Below are 21,874 nucleotides of genomic sequence, written 5' to 3'. Positions count from 1 at the left end.
TGCATTTTAGACACACCCACATTTATTTATAATTACCCGCCCATGGATGGGCTCACTCAGGTGAGTAAAACGCAATGTCTTGTGGGCCTTGTAGTGCCTGTCTTAATTAAACCATGATGGTCGCACTGTTTGTTACTGTTCATGAAGGGTCCTGAATGGGCCCCCAGAGTGTGGCCGAGCCATAGATCCCTGTTGTTGGTCCACAGTAGGATCCCATAATATTCGAGGCCCCATGGCCCCCAGTCCTCACGGGGTGGTGCAAGCCGCTGCAGCCGGGCTGACCGCATATATATCCACGCTCCAAGTTGCCCTCAGGCGCGGCAGCACCCACCAACAACGTCTCCGGGTAAAAGCTCAACTCGCACTCGGTGTATTTTCAGTCCTCATGTCGACAATTACTGCCTAACGCGTTTCTGGGCATCCGCCCTCATCAGAGGCTTCGACAAAGAGATTAGTGCATTTTAGACACACCCACATTTATTTATAATTACCCGCCCATGGATGGGCTCACTCAGGTGAGTAAAACGCAATGTCTTGTGGGCCTTGTAGTGCCTGTCTTAATTAAACCATGATGGTCGCACTGTTTGTTACTGTTCATGAAGGGTCCTGAATGGGCCCCCAGAGTGTGGCCGAGCCATAGATCCCTGTTGTTGGTCCACAGTTGGATCCCAGAATATTCGAGGCCCCATGGTCACCGGTCCTCACGGGGTGGTGCAAGCCGCTGCGGCCGGGCCGACCGCATATTTATCCACGCTCCAAGTTGCCCTCAGGCGCGGCAGCACCCACCAACAACGTCTCCGGGTAAAAGCTCAACTCGCACTCTGTGTATTTCCAGTCCTCATGTCGACAATTACTGCCTGACGCGTTGCTGGGCATCCGCCCTCATCAGAGGCTTCGACTAAGAGATTAGTGCATTTTAGACACACCCACATTTATTTATAATTACCCGCCCATGGATGGGCTCACTCAGGTGAGTAAAACGCAATGTCTTGTGGGCCTTGTAGTGCCTGTCTTAATTAAACCATGATGGTCGCACTGTTTGTTACTGTTCATGAAGGGTCCTGAATGGGCCCCCAGAGTGTGGCCGAGCCATAGATCCCTGTTGTTGGTCCACAGTAGGATCCCATAATATTCGAGGCCCCATGGCCCCCAGTCCTCACGGGGTGGTGCAAGCCGCTGCGGCCGGGCTGACCGCATATATATCCACGCTCCAAGTTGCCCTCAGGCGCGGCAGCACCCACCAACAACGTCTCCGGGTAAAAGCTCAACTCGCACTCGGTGTATTTTCAGTCCTCATGTCGACAATTACTGCCTAACGCGTTTCTGGGCATCCGCCCTCATCAGAGGCTTCGACGAAGAGATTAGTGCATTTTAGACACACCCACATTTATTTATAATTACCCGCCCATGGATGGGCTCACTCAGGTGAGTAAAACGCAATGTCTTGTGGGCCTTGTAGTGCCTGTCTTAATTAAACCATGATGGTCGCACTGTTTGTTACTGTTAATGAAGGGTCCTGAATGGGCCCCCAGAGTGTGGCCGAGCCATAGATCCCTGTTGTTGGTCCACAGTTGGATCCCAGAATATTCGAGGCCCCATGGTCACCAGTCCTCACGGGGTGGTGCAAGCCGCTGCGGCCGGGCCGACCGCATATTTATCCACGCTCCAAGTTGCCCTCAGGCGCGGCAGCACCCACCAACAACGTCTCCGGGTAAAAGCTCAACTCGCACTCTGTGTATTTCCAGTCCTCATGTCGACAATTACTGCCTGACGCGTTGCTGGGCATCCGCCCTCATCAGAGGCTTCGACTAAGAGATTAGTGCATTTTAGACACACCCACATTTATTTATAATTACCCGCCCATGGATGGGCTCACTCAGGTGAGTAAAACACAATGTCTTGTGGGCCTTGTAGTAGATAGATAGATATATATATTCAGCTCCTGAGCTCCTTCTCAATTATGAAAAGATTCGGCACTCGTGGGAAGAGTTACAAAAGTTGTTTATTTTCAACAACAGCAGACACGCCAAGGTGTATTGAAGAATGGGTAGGTGTATGAGTGTCTGAGTGGATGATTTCTTGAGTGCGTGACTCACTGCATAATTGAATGATTAAACGTGTCTTAGTGAATGCATGGGGGAATAACTAATCTGTGTGAATGTCTGTATCAGTCTGTCAGTTGGTGTGTAAGTGGCTGCATGGGTTGGTGAGTAGCTACATGAGTGTCTATATGGGTTTGTGATTGTTTGTCTAAGTACATGTATCAATCAATCCATCAATCAAACATTTGTAGAGCGCGCTACTCACCTGCGAGGGTCTCAAGCCTCTAGGGGGGTATTCCTACTGCTTGAACAACCAGGTCTTGAGAAGTCTCCTGCAGGTCAGCAGGTCCTGGGTCTGTTGCAAGTGGATGGAGAGGGTGTTCCATGTCTTGGCTGCAAGGAGGGTGTATCATCTGCCGTCGGTGTTCGCTCAGTGGATGCGTGGGACTGTGGCGAGGGTGAGGGCAGCGGAGCGAAGCTGGTGGTTTGGGGTATAGAAGGTGAGTCAATTGTTGAGGTATGTTGGTGGTAGAGTGCTTTGTGAGTGTGGGTAAGGAGCTTGAAGGTGATCCTCTTGTTGACGGGGAGCCAGTGCAGGTCTCTCGGGTGGGCAGCGATGTGGCTTTGGTGGGAGATGTCTAGGATGAGGGGTGCAGAGGTGCTCTGTATGCTTTGAAGTCTTTTCTGGAGTTTGGCCATGGTTCCCATGTAGAGGGCATTGTTGTAGTCCAGCCTGATGCTGATGAGGGACTAGTTGACCGTCCTTCTAGTTCCGGTGGGGATCCATCTGTAGATCTTGCGAAGCATGCGGATGGTGTTGAAGCAGGAGGAGGAAACGGCGTTGACTTGCTGGGTCATAGATAGTGATGAGTCTAGGATGAACCCCAGGTTGCTTGTGTGGTCGGTGGGTGTTGGTGCAGGTCCCAGTATCGCCGGCCACCAGGAGTCGTCCCAGGCGGAGGTGGTGGAGCCAAGGACTGTTATTCATCCATTCAGAGACGGCCTTTATTCCTTCATGGAGGTTAAATTTGGCGGTGGCAGGGTCCTTAGTGAGGGAGAGGATCAGCTGGATGTTGTCGGCATATGAGACGATGTTGAGGTCGTGTAAACGGATGATGTTGGCGAGTGGTGCCATGTAGACGTTAAACAGGGTCGGGCTGAGTGATGATCTTTGGGGTATGCCGCAGGTGATCTTGGTGGCTTCGGATTGGAATGGAGGGAGGCGGACTCTCTGGGATCTGCTGGTGAGAAAGGAAGTGATCCAGTCAAGGGCTTTGTCATGGATCCTTGCGTCCTAGAGGCAAGAGCATTGGGGGTGGTGGCAGACGGTGTCGAAGGCAGCCGAGAAGTCTAGGAAGATGAGGGCTGAGGTTTCATCGTTGTCCAGCAGGGCCCTTGTGTCGTCGGTGGCGGCGATCGGTGGTGGTTTCGGTGCTGTGGTTGCTGCAGAAACCAGAGTGGGACGAGTCCAGGATGTTGTTCTCCTCGAGGAAGCGGCTCAGTTGCCTGTTGACCATCTTCTCGATGACCTTCGCTGGGAACGGGAGCAGGGAGATAGGCCGGAAATTCTTGAGGTCCTTTGAGTCTGCCTTGGGTTTCTTGAGTAGGGCATTGATCTCAGCGTGTTTTTCCAGCTCTCCAGGAAGGTGGCCTCGAAGGAGCTGTTGATGATCTTTCTGAGTTGAGGTGCGATGATGGAGCTTGCTTTGTTGAAAATGTAGTGAGGGCATGGGTCAGATGGTGAGCCAGAGTGGATGGTCTTCATGATTTGGTGGTGTCATCGTCGTTGACGAGGTTCCAGGAGAGCAGGAGGCCGGTGTGGCTGGGGGGTGGTGAGTGTGAGGCAGCTGTCGGGGGGTCTGGGTGTTGAAGCTGTTGTGGATGTCTGCCATCTTGCGTTGGACAAAGGTGTCCAGGGAGTCGCAGAGGTCTTGTGATGGCGGGATGTCATTAGAGCTGGAGCTGGGGTTGGCGAGTTCCTTTGCGATGTTGAATAGCTCTTTGCAGTTATGCAGTTATGCGTGTTGTTGTTCATGCGTTCCTTGAAGGAGGTCCTTTTGGCGGTTCGAATGAGTTGGTAGTGCTTGCGCCTGGCGTTCTTGAGGGGTGCATGGTTGTCCGGTGTCGGTACGTGACGCCACTTCTTCTCAAGTCTTTGGCAAGTCTGCTTGGATGTCTGGAGGTCAGTGGTGAACCAGATGGCCCTTCTGTCGGCATGTCTGTTAGAGGGTTTCTTGAGCGGGGCGAGAGTGTTGGTGCAATCATCGATCCAATGTCCGAAGTTGCTGGTGACTGTGTCTGAGGGGCTGGTCACTGGGTCTCGGGCGAGGGTGGTGATTAACTGGTCTTCAGTGACCTTGTTCTAGCTGCGGTGCGGGACTCGTTGCATGTGGTTGTGTGTGGTATGTTTCTCGAAGGAGAAATGGACACAGCTGTGGACGGTCCAGTGGAGTTCGGTGGTGTGGCTGAAGGTGATGTGGTTGCTAGCGGAAAAGATGGGGTCGAGTGTGTGTCTGGCAGAGTGGGTGGGTGTCGTGATTAGCTGTTTGAGTCCGAGGTTGTCGAGCAGGGTGGTGGATTTACTGTTGTTGGTGTTTTCGAGGTATGTGGGTATGATGGTCTGTGTGGGTTTGGGTGGTGTGACTCCCTGCATGGATGTGTGAGTGGCTGATTTACTGGGTGTATAGGTTCATGAGTTCATCTGCGAGGGGATGTATGGGTGAGTGAGTGTACGTATGGTTGTGTTGGTGAGTGAATGGATGTCTCAGTGGTATATATGTAAGTAACTACATATATGAAAGGCAGTATATGTGAGTGTTGGAGTATATAAGTGAATATATTTGAGAGTGAGTGATTGTGAGAGTAGCTGTATGGATGAGTATGTGCTTGTGTCGGTGATTGCAGAAGAGAGTAAGTATGTGTTAGTATCTGTATGAAAAAGTGAGGTGGTGTGTGTATAACTGTACAGGTGAGAAAATGGCAGTGTGATTGATTCTTTGGGTGACTGGCTCAGCTAACTATAACTGCTGAATTTATTTGGTTTTATATGAGTGAAATGTCAGCCTAATTATAACAACCCTGAAATCTGTGTTTTTTTCAGTGAATATCTAAAGTTTTTTAAATGCTAATTCCTAATCATAATGTCCCTGAAACCTGTGTTTATTTCAGTAAATTTCTAAGGGTTTTTAAATCCTAATTTCTAACTATGCCTACATAGGTAGGACATGTACAGAAAGAGGAAGAAAGGGTCCGAAAGAAGCAAGAGAAGCAAGAGAAGTGCATAAAGAAGCAACAGAGGTGCAGAAAGAGGCCTGCTTTGAGTGCACCTCCACAGACTCATACAAAGTAGCCTAATCACTAATCCTTCTCCCAAGATGTCTTAAAACTCACTTTTCTCTTGAAGGTTCATGATTCATTGACTGTTGAAAATGTTAGGCCTACCAAATGTAAAATAGTAATCCTAACCATATCACTGTTGTAAGTCTGACCAAGTGTGTGAAGGTATGCATGCATGTGTCACTGCTTTTACCTAGTAACATGTTACATGAAAATAAACATACAAATACTTGAATACCTGTGTTTCAAACAGCATACTCTGTACATGTGTGTACAAAAATGTGTATGTATTTCTTTCTGCTCATAATACAGGGCACATCAGTATTCAATAGTGTATTTGAGGGGCTCCATAACACCTATATACATAAGACATGTCTGCTTGTGCAACCAAATGACTGAGAATAACTAAGAAGATTTGATCACTTACAGGAGAAGCCACCCACTTTTTAAGCTACCATCTTCAGATGCATAACACATGTGAGAATACATGTACAAGTAGACATATACCTCAGTCACGAGAGCACGCAGACCGTTAAAATTGACAGCTTGCACTTCCCACTTGAGTACAGAAAGAGGCAATAAACTTACAGAAAGAAGCTAGAGAAGTGCAGAAAAAAACATGAGCTGTGCAGAAAGAGTAAGAAATGTGCAGAAAGAGGCAAGAGAAGTGCAGAAATAGACAAGAGAAGTGCAGAAAGAGGCAAGAAAGGAGAGAAAGCGGCAAGATGGGTGCAGAAAGAGGGATGCAGAAAGAGATAAGAGGAGTGCAGAAAGAAGCACGAGAAGTACAGAAAGAAGCAAGAGAATCGCAGAAAGAAGCAAAAGAAGTGCTGAAAGATGCAAGAGGGTTGCAGAAAGAAGCAACAGAGGTAGAGGAAAAATAAAGTGAAGTGCAGAAAGAGCCAACAGACATGCAGAAAGAGGCAACAGGGGTGCAGAAATAGGCAAGAAAAGTGCAGAAAGAAGCAACAGAGGCACAAAAAGAGTCAAAAGAAATGCAGAAAGAAGCAACAAGTGTGTAAAAAGAGGCAAAAGATGTGCAGAAAGAGGAAAAAGAGCAGAAAGAGGCAAGGGGTGCAGATAGAGCAAGAGTGGTGCAGAAAGAAGCAAGAGAGGTACAGTAAGAAGCAACAGAGTTACAGAAAGATACAAGAGGAGTACAGAAAGAGGCAAGAGAGGTGCAGAAAGAGGCAAGAGAGGTGCCAAAAAAAGGGAAGAGGGGTACAAAAAGAGGCCAGAGGGGTGCCAAAAGAAACAAGAGAGGTGCAAAAAGAAGCAAGAGATGTGCAGAAAGAAGCAGTAGAATTATTTTGATATTAGATACTATAATATTCACTTCCCACTGCTAATCTCGCCCCATAATGCTTTGCAGGGCCTTTGGTTGGGATTGTATTTTTGCCCATAAGTGTGCTTGGGGTGGTCCTAAGAGGATGTGGCCACCACTGAATTGTTCAGCATGATATGCTCTTTGTGTTCAAGGCATCTGCTTGGTCCTCCCGTAGGTTGGGGGGACCCCAAAATCATGACCTCTCTCATTGCCTAGTATTTTTCACATTCAAAGTTCACTTTTGTGAATTAGTTATATGCTTTTTAGCATGTAAAGTTGCTTTATCAAAGAATTTGTGGGTGCAGTTTAGTAGCTGACTCCGCTACGTGGAGGAATGGAATTATTGCCTGAATTCTATTTTTTTTATAGAATGGGTAGTTAATAAATCTCTGCAAACTCCGCGAGCGGAGCGGAGTTCATTGCCAAGGTTTAGTATTTAGTGTATAGGAATTATGTGGAGTGGGATTATGTGTTATGGAAAGTAATTATGTGGTATGGTAGTCTATGTTGTGGAGTGGTAATCTCAGGTTTAGTCTTCCTCGTTTTCATAGAAGCTAAACTATAAACTCAATGAGACGCAAAAAAAAGCAACTACAAAGGAGCACTTTTGGACCTAGTCAGAGGTATGAGCTGGGCCACTGGAATTATGCGACTGTTTGGTCAAGCCGATTTTTGCATAGTTATACATTTACTGCATTTCCCACATTATCCATCATCTGCCACATAATCTGTAGATTTGAACAAAAAAACTTGTTTCTAGCTCAAACAGCTCAAATGTTAACAAAAGTGCAGTGACATGTGTTACAGCGTGGTGGAAGGCCCCTTACAAAGCTGGAATGTCACCTGTTACCTATTGCTAAATGTGGTGTTAAATTGGTAATAATGGTATGCAAACCTCTCTTGCTTCTTTCTGTGCATCTCTTGCCTCTTTCTGCATTTCTCTTGTTACTTTATGCACCTCACTTGCCTCTTTCTGCACCTCACCCTTTTCTTTCTGTACCTCACTTACCTCTTTCTGCACCTCGCTTGCTTCTTTCTGCACCTCGCTTGCTTCTTTCTGCACCTCACTTGCTTCTTTCTGCACTTCCCTTTCTTTTTTCTTCGGCTCATCTCTTGCCTTTTTGCACATCTGTTGCTTCTTTCTGTACTTTTCTTGCTTCTTTCTACACCCTCTTCCCTCTTTCTGCACCGCTCATGCCTCCTTCTGCACTTCTATTGCCTCTTTCAATACTTCTCTTGCCTCTTTCTGTACATTGCTTGCTTCTTTCTGAATCCGTCTTGCCTCTTTCTGTACCTCTGTTGCTTCTTTCCGCACCTCTCTTGCCTCTTCTGCACCCATCTTCCCTCTTTCTGCATGTCTATTCCCTCTTTCTCCACCTCTGTTGCCTGTTACTTCAGCACTCTTGCCTATTTTTGCACTTCTCTTGCCTCTTTCTGCATTTCTGTTGCTTCTTTAAGCACTTCCCTGGCCTCTTTCTGCACCCCTCTTGCCTCTTTCCTCTTTCTGCACCTCTGTTGCTTCATTCTGCACTTATATTGCTTCTTGATGTACCTCTCTTCCTTCTTCCGGCACCCCTCTTGCTTCTTTTTGCATCCCTCTTCCCTTTTTCGGCACCTCTCTTGCCTCTTTCTAGGCCTCTCTGGCCTCTTTCTGCATTTCTCTTTCTGCACCTCTGTTGCTTCTTCCTGTACCTCTCATGCTTCTTTCTGTACCACCCCTGCTTCTTTTTGCACCCCTCTTGCCTCTTTCTGTACTGTTGTTTCCTCTTTCTGTATATCTCTTGCCTGTTTCTGCACCTCTCATGCCGCTTTCTGCACTTCTCTTGCCTCTTTCTATACCTCTGTTGCTTCTTTTTGTACCCTTTTGCCTCTCTGCACATTTCTTTCCTCTTTCTGCTCTTCTGTTGCATCTTCCTGCATCTCACTTGCTTCTTTCTGCACCCCTCTTGCTTCTTTCTGCATCCATGTTCCTTCTTTCTGCACCTCTCATGTCTCTTTCTGCATCCTAGTTCCCTCTTTCTGTACCTCTCCTGCCTGTTTCGACACATCTCTTGACTCTTTCTGCAGTTCTCTTGCCTCTTTTTGCATCTCTGTTACTTCTTACTGCACTTCTCTTGCCTATTCCTGCACCCCTGTTGGTTGTTTGTGCCCTTCTCTTGCTTCTTTCAGGACCCCTCTGGTTTCTTTTTCTACTTCTCTTCCCTATTTCTGTATCTGACATCGCTCTTTCTGAACATTTCTTGCCCCTTTCAGCAATTCTCTTGCCTTTTTAAGCAATTCTCTTGATTCTTTATGCAGTTCTCTGGCTTCTTTCAGCACCTCTCTTGCTTCTTCCGGAACCTCTCTTGCTTCTTCTATTCATCTTCCCTTTCTGCACATCTGTTGCTTCTTTTTGCACTTCTCTTGCCCCTTTCTACACCCTCTTCCCTCTTTCTGCACCTCTATTGCCTCTTTCTGCAGTTCTCTTGCGTCATTCTACACTTCTCTTGCCTTTTTCTGCACTTTGCTAGCTTCTTTCTGTATCCGTCTTGCCTCTTTCTGCATCTCTGTTGCTTTTTTCTGCACCTCTTGTGCCTCTTCTGCACCCTTCTACCCTCTTTCTGCACATCTCTTCCCTCTTTCTGCACATCTGTTGCCTGTTTCTGCAGCTCTCTTGCCTATTTTTGTACTTCTCTTGCCTCTTTCTATACCTCTGTTGCTTCTTTTTGCACCCTCTTGCCTGTTTCTGGACATTTCTTGCCTCTTTCTGCATTTCTGTTGTTTCTTTCTGCACTTCTCTTGCCTTTTTTTACACCCCTCTTGCTTCTTTCTGCACCTCTATTGCTTCTTTCTGCACTTCTCTTGCTTCTTTCTGCACCTCTCTTGCTTTTTCTGGCACCCCTCTTACATCTTTCTGTATCCCTCTTCCCTTTTTCGCCACCTATCTTGTATCATTCTGCACCTCCCTTACTTCTTTCTGTACTTCTCCTGCCTCTTTCGGTACCTCTGTTGCTTCTTCCTGCACTTCTCTTGCTTCTTTCTGCACCACTCCTGCTGCTTTCTTCACCCCTCTTACCTCTTTCTGCACTCCTTTTTCCTCTTCCTGTATATTTCTTGCCTGTTTCTGTAACTCTCTTGCCTCTTTCTGTACTTCTCTTACGTCTTTCTATACCTCTGTTGCTTCTTTTTGCACCCTCTTGCCTGTTTCTGGACATTTCTCGCCTCTTTCTGTACTTCTGTTGCTTCTCTCTGTACCTCACTTGCTTCTTTCTGTACCACTTGTGCTTCTTTCTAACCATCTCCCGTCTGTCAGCACCTCTCTTGCCTCTTTCTGCACCCCTGTCTCTTTGTGCACCTCTTGTGCCTGTTTCTGCACATCTCTTGCCTCTTTCTGCAGTTTTCTTGCCTCTTTTTGCACCTCTGTTGCTTCTTTCTTCACTTCTCTTGCCTATTTCTGTACCCCTGTTGCTTCTTTCTGCACCCCTCTTGTCTCTTTTTCCACCTCTCTTCCCTATTTCTGTACCTGTCATCTCTCTTTCTGCAGCTCTCTGTCCTCTTTCAGCACTTCTCTTGCCTCTTTCTGCAAATCTGTTGCTTCTTTTTTCAGTTCTCTTGCCTCTTTCTGTACCTCTCTTGCCTCTTTCTGTACCTATCTTCCTCTTACTGTACCTTTCTTCCTCTTTATGCACCGTGTGTACAGCCCATGCTCACTACACCTCTGGAGTCAAGCTATCCTGGCTGATGATGGCTGATAGCCAGAAACGGGTCCTAGGAAGCTTGATTCCGGTCCAGGGAAGACATGGCTTGGCAGTTTGGGCTAGACTGTTCCCATGAAGCACAGGGTCAAGACTGATTTGCATATGGCCATGTCTGAACTGGGGTGGCCTGGTGAGCAAAATAACGATGGATTAAACTCAGATCTGTGACTGGGGGTTAATGTTTTGCCAATGTGCAACATTCTGTCCATAATCTTGTGTGTTTTGCTAGAATTAAACCTAACCTGCAATCCATGTTTGGTATTACCCTATCCCCCACTCCAGGAATCTGAGCAAATGGAACGTTATTGGCATCTAAAACTTGTAGGAGTACTTGAGTGGAACCTTTCTCGGTAGTGCCGATTTATTTCAGGTAGCAATAATTGCAACCATAATCTCACCGTCTATTCTCATTTTTGAACGAGTGATTGCAGCTACGGAAGCCGTGTGTACAGCCCCCTTTGCGGCTTCATCAGCCAATGAATTCTCTTCAATGTGAACGCCATCATGTTGATGACTCAGTGTGTGTATGATGTGAGCCCTTGCTAGTTCATTTTTCAACTCCACTACTGATTCCCATAGTGGTTTGTGCTTAATTGTGCCACCTTTTGAATCTTTGCACCTATTTTGTCCCCAGTGGTGTAAGTACTCATTGTACGACTGTACACCATAAAACGAATCACACACAATTAGTGTGGTGGGGCTAGATAGCTTAACCCACAGGCAGCGGGCAATCTTAGGACAATAGTTGAAGATAATACCCTGATTGAAATCTGGTGATACACACACGAGGAACAGAGATGTGGCCCCTGCCACGCCACGTACCTTGGCTCTTGGTCATGCATTGATTTTTGGCTGGCGACCAGGGATGTGGCTGCTTGGACAGTGGAGGTGGACCACCATCCCCCGACGCTCTCGGACCACGCCCAGTGCGGTTCGTGCTGACAATACCGTCAGCCATATTAGCATGGGCATTTTACATAAACAAAGCAGCAGGCACCGCGCAGTGCATGCCGCTTTGTTTATGCAAATGCTGAAATGCATTTCTAGCATTGTGGCGGGCGGTGCTGAAAGCAGAAATGTAGGATGTGCCCGCCACTGTGGCGGGCACATCCTAATGCCCCCCATGGGACCCCCACCCTTATGGCGGGCCGTCCCATTCCCCACTAGGATGATGGGCGGACAAAGTCCGCCCGTCATCCTAATGGACCCCTATATATTTGGTACATATGTATGCTTTTATATATAATAATTTTGCAAACAAAAATTTCAACATTATTGCACTTTTTATTACGGTTATGTAAATTTCTAACATAAACTAATGTAGTTTTACATTGCTTTTTAAGCAATTTTTTAAAGAAAATAAATATTTGTTTTTCAATGTTTTTATTGCAAACAGTTTTGGAAATTGTAATAATTTTTTTCACATATATTATTACATTTTAATTAATATGATTTATATATAAATAATATTAATTATTACATGGATTTATTTAATGCAAACATGTTTTCAAACATGTATAACATTTTTTACATTTATTTCACCTCGTACACATTTTGAATAAACACTGTATATTAAGTATGTTTATGGAATAATAATAATAATTATGAAATGTTTTATAATATTTATTATTATAATTGTTCACTGCAGCAAAAATATAACATACGTTTTTTATACATAAGTAATAATTTAAAGTATTTTTACAAACAGTTCTAGTAATGTATTTATCATGTTGTAACAGTTTATTAAAAAAATAGATACATCTTCATTGTTTAAAGCAGCCATATTTGTTTATAACTTGTATTTTTTAGCCGCTCGCGTTTATTTTAGATCATTTCGGAGGGAAGAAGCTTGCAGTTGGAAGCTTGGGAAGGAAAGATTAATTTTCTTTATTTAAACTTAACTTTTAGGTTAATTTGAAGGTAGTTAAGTGCTAGGTAGTGTATCTAGTGTTAGGTTTTTGAAGTTTTGGTGAGTTTTATGTTTTAGTTATGTTTTAGTGATATGTCATCAGTTTTTTTAGCAGCCTATGTTAGAAATGTGTAAATATGTGAAAATATGTTTAAATATGGTGTAATTATTGTATGTATTAGTATTATGCTATAGTTTATGTGTATGTTTTTGTGGGTGGGATTGTTTGTTTTATTTACATGTTTTGGTTGTTTGAAGCTGCGGTTGGGAGAAGATCACAGTGCCATATTATCAAGAATGGGCGATACATTATCGCCGCTTTTATCGGCAGGAAACTGCCGCTAAAGCGGTGATAATGGCCTTGATAATATGCCCTTGTGAATTCCCATAGAAGCCCAGGTTCTGGTGTTAACCTGGGCTTCTCTGGAAATTCACAAGGGCATATTATCAAGGCCATTATCGCTGCTTTAGCGGCAGTTTCCTGCCAATAATAGCTGCGATAATGTATCGCCCTCTTCTTGATAATATGGCCCTAAGTTTTTTTAGATGAGGAAGTGTGTATTAGTTTTAGTAAACTAATATTTATTTTACACCTCCTTAATTTTTCGAGTTTTCATGGAGCGTTTCTTTTTTAAATACATTTTTAGTTTTTTTTATGGTTTATCGTTTTTAGAGTTACTGTCGGTGGATTATTTTTTAAGCAGTTGGATTATTCCATTTTTTGGGGTGATTCTTTTTATTCTATTGGTATTATGATATACCTGGGTTGATTTACAGCAGTTGGGATTTCACTTTCTTCAGCTACGGAAACAGTCAGTAATTTTAATTATTTTTTGTGGGAGGGATATGTTTAAAAAAGCAATGTTATTGTGATTTATATTTTAAGAAATATAATTAATAAGTCAATATATATTTTTGGATCATCAAAAAATATATTTGACACATTAATTATATTTCTGGGAATATAAAAATATATTCATTTGTTTGCTTTGATTTTGGTGATGAGTTTTTGGCTATTTTGAGGATTTTTAAGTTAAAGTAGGCTTTTGGCTATTGTTTCAAGGTATTTTAAGCCTCTAGTTTGATATAGTCTTAAATTATATTGCAATTATTCCAACATTTGTCTAGTTTGCTTGGTATGTTTTGGGCCTATTTGTGTTACAGATTGCTCCTTTCTTAGTTGTTGGTAGCTCTTTTCTTTTTAGATAGATAGTAGTAGTTTATGTAGATTAGGTGGAGAATTATTTCAGAATTATCTGTAGAGGAGACATAAATAAAAAATATATATATTTTGTCAGTATAAATAGTTGTTTTAGGAGATTAGCAGTAGCATCAGATTACAAATGTTATTTTACTTACTTTCTGGAGTAGGAAATAGAATTTTCTTTAATGAAGCCCTGTGTTCTGGCAGCAATGCGGCAAGGTTTTGCCTTATTGTTTCTTTTTAGTTTGAGGTGTAAAATACTGATCAATTTTTGTGTGTTTATATAGTGTTTAATTAATAGTGTGTTTAATTTAATTGTTTTATTTTAATAGTGCGTGTATTTCATTGGGTGTCATTTATTGTTTTAATTGTTTTGGTTGTTGCTTTCCATATATGGAAAACGCTAATTAAGATTCAGTTATTGCATTTTTTAACTGCTTTAGTCTATTAAATGTGAAATATATTGTTTTAGATGTTAAATAATATGTGCAGTTTATTTAGGTATAATATTTATATAGTTATTAATAGTGTGTTTTTAATATATTTTATGATAATATATTTAAATATTTTTAAAACAGGTTGTATTTGATTTATGTTTTATGTTGTGTATGTTTATTGATAAATATATATTATGTGGGTTAAGTTTTGTATGTTTATAAATGTTTTAACATGTAAATATATTTTTCTAAACAATATTATTGCTGTCTATATTGTTATCGCTATTGACATTTTGTATCTTTTTTAAACATGTTCGATATTTTTTATAACTATATTTTTGTGTTCGATAATACTGATATCGATGTAAGTGTATGACGATATTTTGGTGTTGATATTAATGTATTTTTTAAAAATAAGTATAGGACGTCGATATTAGTGTAATCAATATTTTTGTGTCGATAATATGGTCAGTCGATATTGCATGTTTCGATATTATTTCAGTGATTCCTCATTGAAATGTATCATGAGTCGCTGTCAATGGGGCAGCTCCCTCAGTCCCTATGGGAAGCTATAATAGTCACGATTCTTAAGCCGGACAACCTGTCTGAGATGTGCGACTCCTACCGCTTCCGCTCTTTAATAAATATTGACGCCAAAATCTACGCAAAGATCTACTGCTGTCATTCATTCCTTTATTTGTATGTCCGGATCAGTCTAGCTTTGTATCCGGACGTCACTCAACTTGTGCACCATCTTTGTTGTCAGGCACCACATCCACCTCTCATTGCCAACATTGGCCACTCTGCTTAACTCCACAAAGGCATTTGTTATGCTGGAATGGCAGTTTCTCTTCACGTTGATGGTAAGATTAGGGTTTAGCATGGGTTTCATCCAGCAAATCCAGCTCTTGTACTCCCAGCCTATAACCTGAGTGCATTTAAATAGGCAAACCTCCGAATGGTTTAAAAGAACCCATGGTACCAGACAGGGTTACCCCCTGTTACCCCTTCTTTTTGCTATCGCCATGGACCATTGACTGCAAGGTTGCGGCAGCACCACGCAGAGTGTGGAATGGGGTTCACCACCTGAGGATTGGTGGTATCGATGTATGTGGATGATATCACCCTCTAAGTCCATGACCCAGGCACCAACCTCGCACCCCTGATATATGAGGTAATACGCTTCGGGGGACACTGCCGTATTTAGATCAACTGGGGAAAGTCGGTACTTTTCCCACTTACTGAGGCAGCCGTCTCTTGCCCCAAGGATTATCCATTCAGAAGGGCCACTAAGCCAGTCATATACCATGGAATATGGCTAAGCTGAGATGTAGATGAGCTTTGGAGGGCAAACTATGTGTGTGCTGTGGAATGGCTTGAGTCGCGTAATCCAATCTGGACCAGGCTGCCGCTGCCCCTCGCCGGATGCATCACAATATCGAAGATGTTTGTCCTTCCTAAGTTCTTATGTCTTTTTGCCAACATTCCGATGCCTCTCACAATGCGCATCTTTAAGAGGATAATATCTATTCTAAAAGTTCTTACTTGGGCAGGGCGACAGCCCAGAGTGAGGTACGAGGTGCTGATGCTGCCATTGGCGAACAGTGGGTTGGGGGCGCCGGACCTGCAGCTATATGCCCTATGCATGCAGGTGAGTTTCCTGCACCATTGGCTATATCCCACTCCATTTCAGCCCCACGTAGTGGAAGAGCAAGATCAGGCATCGCCGTGGCCGCTGACGACAGCCCTGTTCTGCAAATACAAAGCACCTCAAGGTGAAATAGACCCTGTGGAATGTATGAGTTGGACATGGGATGGCTCTGGCACTGGGCTGGACTCCTGGCTTTACACGCCTCATCAGCATAGCTGGCTGAAAACTAATTATTTCTCCCACTGCAAGACAAAGGATCGGCTGGTAGGGCTGCCGAACTGGGAGTCAAAACTATTGCGGATCTGTTCCCCAGGGGAAAGTTTCTTGCATCACTGTCTAACCCCTCTGTGCTGGATGCTACTGCGCTGGACACACTGCTATATTACCAATTGCAAGCAACCTGCCATTTGATCTACGACACCTTCCCGAGCCCCTTCTACCACTTACGGCACTGGAGCACGGGTGTGTCGCTACATCCCAGCCAAAACTTTTCCCTAGGTTATATATATGCTCACAAAGAAGTCCCCACAATTGGATGCATCTCGGGTGCAGGGTGGAGTGGAAGCGGGAGTTGGGATGTGAGGTCCAAGAGGACCGGTGGTCATACTGTTGCGGCCAAATGGAGCACCTTACCCTAATTAGAGGCTACAATTGATTCACTTAAAATATCTTCACAAGCTGTACTGCACACCTCTGCAGTTGCACAAAATGGGGCAGCAGAAAACGTTGAATTGCAGGCGCTGCTCCGCGGCTGGAGCCATGTTCCTCCACTTAGCCTGGGGATGCCCGGTGGTGGCAGAATTCTGGGGGATAGTGTGTGATGCAATTAGCTGCTTCAGGGAGGCCCAGTTACCATTGCACCCTCTGACATGCCTGCTGGGCCATGTCGGGGAGACACCTGTTGCACACCACTGACTGGTGGTGATGCTGCTCTTACTGGTGAATGCAAAACAACAGTTGATGGACAGAATGCAGAACAATGTCATACATTCACCCCAGTACAGAGATCTGGGCATAAATCCATCGTTTTTATTTTTTCAAGCAAGCCTGGCTGAAGACGGCTGAAAAGCCAGAAACCGGTCTTAGGAAGCTTGTTTCCAGTCCAGGGAAGGCATGGCTTGGCAGTTCAGGCTAGACTGTTCCCATGAGGCACAGGGTCAGACTGATTTGCTTATGGCCATGTCTGAACTGGGGTGGCAGAGTGGGCTAAAGAACGGTGGTGGATTAAACCCAGATCTTTAGACTGGGTGTGAGTGTTTGATTGGTTCAGATGCTCGTCCATCACCACCCCCTTTTGTACCGCTTTGTTTGCCATAAGTTGGCAGGGTATGCTCAGACGTGAGTCCCTTGCTCACTTTGCCACTGGATACAAGCAAGCCTGGCTGAAGACGGCTGAAATGCCAGAAACCGGCCCTAGGAAGCTTGTTTCCGGTCCAGGGAAGGCATGGCTTGGCAGTTCGGGCTGGACTGCTCCCATGAGGCACAGGGTCAGACTGCTTTGCATATGGCCATGTCTGAACTGGGGTGGCAGAGTGGGCTAAAGAACGGTGTGAGTGTTTGATTGGTTCAGATGCTCCGTCCATCACCACCCCCCCTTTTGTACCGCTCTTACTGGCGAAGCACAGGGTTGCAATATATTTGGGCCGGAAGCCTGCGCCAACACAGGCTGCATGGTTGTCGGACACTGCACACTGTCAGGAGCAACTCAACACATATTGGGGTCTTATTAGATATTTGGGAACCCTTTGCTGCATACCTCAGAGACAGAACTGCCAACACAACAGATGAGCCAGAGCAGGCTGAGTAAAAATACATGTGGTTGGGAGGCATGGGAGAGGGAGGGAGGGATAGGGGGGTAACGCAAATCTACTGCCCTGTGTTACAATGTTCTGTGAGTGTTGGGACGGGGTGCCGCTTGGGCTACCTTGCCGCACTGACGTTCGATATTCTGTATGGGTGACTTATTTGAGCTGTTGAACTTGTACTGTAAGCTCTTGATTATTATGCAGTAAAGTTTTGTTGAAAAGCAAATAAAAAAGATAATGCTGTAATCTGTCTAACTGTAGAGGGCCCAGTGCAGTTAAAGGGATAGATGAATAAGTAGTGAATTGAAAGTTAAACTTAAAATATTTATGCCACTTACACAGCATCACTGTGGTGCTGATTTGGCCACCATACTCACTTTTTGTTCACATTGGTTAAATCTATGCATCAGGTGTCTTCTAATCCATTACAATTTTTGACATACCATTTCCAGTAGGAGCATCAGCAGTTTTGAGAGATCTAAAATACCTACATACTGGAATTACAGTACCGTATTTGTAAATCTGTGTGCAGTATTAATGATGTAATTTACCTCTAGCACTCATGAGAAGGGTCATAGTTAGGAAGCGAAATACTCAAGAATAATCAAGGAGAGTAGGCAAAGCAACTCTTATAGCAAAGGAAGGCACTGTTATGTGAATTTCCTTAATAGATGCTGGTTTTTTCCTGCCTCTTTCTGGTTGTATTCTGGAAGTTGATGTGCCTAGTAAATATTTGTTAATACACAGGAAATATCATATTTGTAAGTGTCCGCCTATTCAGTATGTCATATCCACCCTAGAAACACCCACTCCACATTCCTGGGAGAAGTTTTACTACCATGTAATATTACCTCAAACTAATGTAATATTACATGTGTATACGTTCACATTTTATAACTTTTAAATATCAATGTGCAGTCATAAAGTGACTTTTGCTTAGTACAACTTAGGTGCTCAAGTGGCTTGTGACTCAGGACCCCAGTAAACCTAAGGCAGAGCACATATTGGATATAAACACCTGACCTTCTCATATATTTTATTAAAGCTCCACTAGAAATTATGAACTTCAAAAATAGTAGCTTCTCAAAAGGAAACATTTACAAACACAGTAGGTGGTGCCAAGCAGTATATGCATCGATGACGCAGGCAGTAAATGTGAATCAATGTCCTGGTATAGTAATAGACTTAAATACTATTCCATAAAACCATTACAGATGGTGCAATAAATGCACCTATAAAGTGAAAGTTAAAGCCATGATTCAGAGTGTGGGGGAGGTGATGGAGTACACTGCCCACCAAAACATTGGTCTGTCGGTCTCATTTAGAGATGGACGGACCTTAGGTTGGCTGCTGAGAAAGACACTATTGAATCAGTCAATGGAATACTTCCTCTGAAGGCCCAATATAGAAGGGGTTATCTGAAGAAGGACACTATACCACCCACCCTATTTAGGGTATACAGAATATTGTCTTTTTCTCCTGTGTGGCACTGCTTGGAAAAACCTGGCTGTGAAGGACATGAAGAAAAGTATAATGACCACCACACCCTTGGAGAAAACTCTGAGGGTGTGGGTGTCATTAGTTTTTTGTTTGTCAAGATCAAACTTTAGAGTTTGGTTTTTAGAAACAAATAAAGTTACCATTTGGTGGGAAGCTGACAAAATTGGCAGCAACCATTTAAACTATTTAAAAAAACATTTAGCACATTTAAAGGAACCGCTGTGGTACACCATGGTATTTGGCTGGGCTGCATTTTAAATTCCCTTTAGTGACACATGAAAAGTAAAAAGAACCTTATTTTTTTATATATTCAAGTAACCCCTGAAGTGTGACTTGTAATCACTCAAAGCAGGGCGTGGTGCTAATGTACAAACCTAGAGAACACTACATGTTCTCTCACAGTGAAATGAAACCCATACCCTATTTCACTCTGACCTCAGAGTGAGTAAATTGGCCATTTTCAAGCACTTTTAACCATTCCAAAAATCTTGTTTTTAGGGACCCTGGAAGCATGAACATCACTTTAAACATGCTAATATTAGCTCTAAAACTGATGATCCACCTACAAATGTGAACTGACGTTCAAAAATAAAACATTTGAAAACGGACCATTTTTTACCTTTCTGAAGCATGACGTAATGGGGGGGTGTTATCTCTTTTGTCAAAAATCAGCCGTTTTTGCTTGAACATTAAATGCCTCCAAATGGTATTTAATTCACTTCCCGGGGTGAAGAAACAGAATGATGGGGCAAGGTTTTGGAAAACTGTTAACTCCCTAACATTTCCAGCAAACTTGGGGGTTTCCTCTAACATCACAGAGGAAACATGGGCACTCTATCTTGGTAAGCACTTCAATCAAGACTTACCCAATATCCGGGACTTATCCAACTCTAACATCACAATAGACTATAAAGCTGACAATGCGCAACAAATACAATTGTACACAAACATTAAAGACAGTTATGAATTAATTAATCCCCCAAAACTGCAACATAACATCAAATGCCAAATCAAAAAAGGCAGAAGGGAAGGAGCTCCGGGACCAAACGGGATCCCGCCAATCCTCTTCAAATAAGATGTGGGTTATTGGGCAGCAGCTCTTGAACCCCTTTTTCTGGAAATCAGGAGCTCGAACATCTTGCCAGGTTCCTGGAAGGGCTCTATCATTACCCCAATATATAAAGCAGGAGACAGGGCTCTCCCTCAAAACTATCGACTAGTGGCCCTAATTGACAATGAGGCAAAGTACTTCGCAGGCCTACTGCTGGAGGAACTACAGGCATGGGCCACAAAGAAAGCTCTGATACCGGTTTACCAGACAGGCTTTGTTAAATCAGTGGGCACGACGACCGATATACTAACTATGGGCATACTAATAGACAAGGCAGAGACAAAAAAATTGCCCCTACACCTCTGCTACATAGATTATAAAGCGGCTTTTGACAACATCAACCGGAATCTCCTATGGTCAAAATTAAATGGCTGGGGAATCTCAAAACCACTCTTGGACTTGTTAATAAATCTGCACACGGAGACTTGGATACATATAAAGGTGGGGGACGGCTCACTGCTGTCAAGGCGCATACAGACCAACAATGGCCTCAAGCAGGGCTGCGTCTTGGCCCCCACACTGTTTAATCTGTACTTGGGCGATCTGGCTCCAACTTTGAACAACTGCAACTCACATGCTCCTAAACTAGGAGGGCTTAATCTACCATGCCTCTTATATGCGGACGATATTGTCCTAATAAGCCACACCAAAGTAGGGCTCCAAAACCTCTTGAACACCACGCAGAGCTATTCCAAGACAAACGACCTAATAGTAAACCTCGAGAAGACCCAAACTATGACCATTAGCAAAAGAAAAAGGAAAAATTTTTCGTGGTTTTGGAACAATTCTCGCATCAAAGACACGTCGACATATAAATATCTAGGTGTGAAGATTGATAACGGCGGTCGATTCAGTGTGCAACGGTCTAGCATCAGAGGCAAAGGACTTGCATTGGCAATCGCCATAAAAACACTGAATAACAAGCTTTCTGGCCCATCTCTAACACCTTTTGTACAAGTTATCCGTGCCAAACTGCTGCCTACAATAACTTACGGAAGCGAGGTACTACGAGGCAGAGACGCAACAATACTTGACAGCACAATTATAGCCGCATATAGAATCATCTTTAGCCTTCCTAAGCGAACCTCCCCACCACAGATCAGGCTGGAGTTTGGCATTCAACAACAGCTCCTGGCACGACAGGGGGCCTACATTTGTGTATGGGACAAAGTGAGGAAATCCGCACAAGGAACATTGAACGAATATCTATGGAGGGAGTTAGAGCAGTCTCCGACCTCACCAGCAGCTAAATACTTAGCAAAAAGTCTTGTAATCACTGGGCTGGAACAGCTCTGGGCTTCCTCTACAGATCACAAAACGTTTAATAAACTGGCAAAGAAGTCGATTAAACAACAGTCGTGGGTCCAAGATAAAGCAGACTTCTCAAAAAGAACGCACGCTTGGATGATTCTGAACTCATATTCGGCAAAAGCTCCCCAGAACTATTTTGGTCTGGGCTACGCCAAAAAAACCAAAATGTGCTTCTTAAGGTACAGGCTAGGTCTGCTGCCGTGCACTCAGCTTCTCCCACACTGGCTAAAAAAGAAAGCAGGAACGCTATGCCGGTGTAGAAAGGAGCCGGCCCTTACCTCGGCAGGGCGGCGTGGCGTTCCCACATCCGTAGGTCAGGAACCAAGCCATGGCGCTTCCCGGTCATCCCGGACTCCTCCTCTCTCTCTCCCTCTGCAGTAACCCGTGACGGAGTGCGCAGGACCGGAAGCAGTTCCCCGTGACCCCGGAAGTCCACCACAGGAAGACAGAAAAGACGGCAAACAGGAAGAGAAGACGTTCCGAGCAGCAGACCCGTGGCAGGAG

This window comes from Lissotriton helveticus, chromosome 12 (genome assembly GCF_964261635.1).
Source record: "Lissotriton helveticus chromosome 12, aLisHel1.1, whole genome shotgun sequence".
Lineage (NCBI taxonomy): Eukaryota > Metazoa > Chordata > Amphibia > Caudata > Salamandridae > Lissotriton > Lissotriton helveticus.
Note: the sequence above shows the minus strand (reverse complement) of the source record.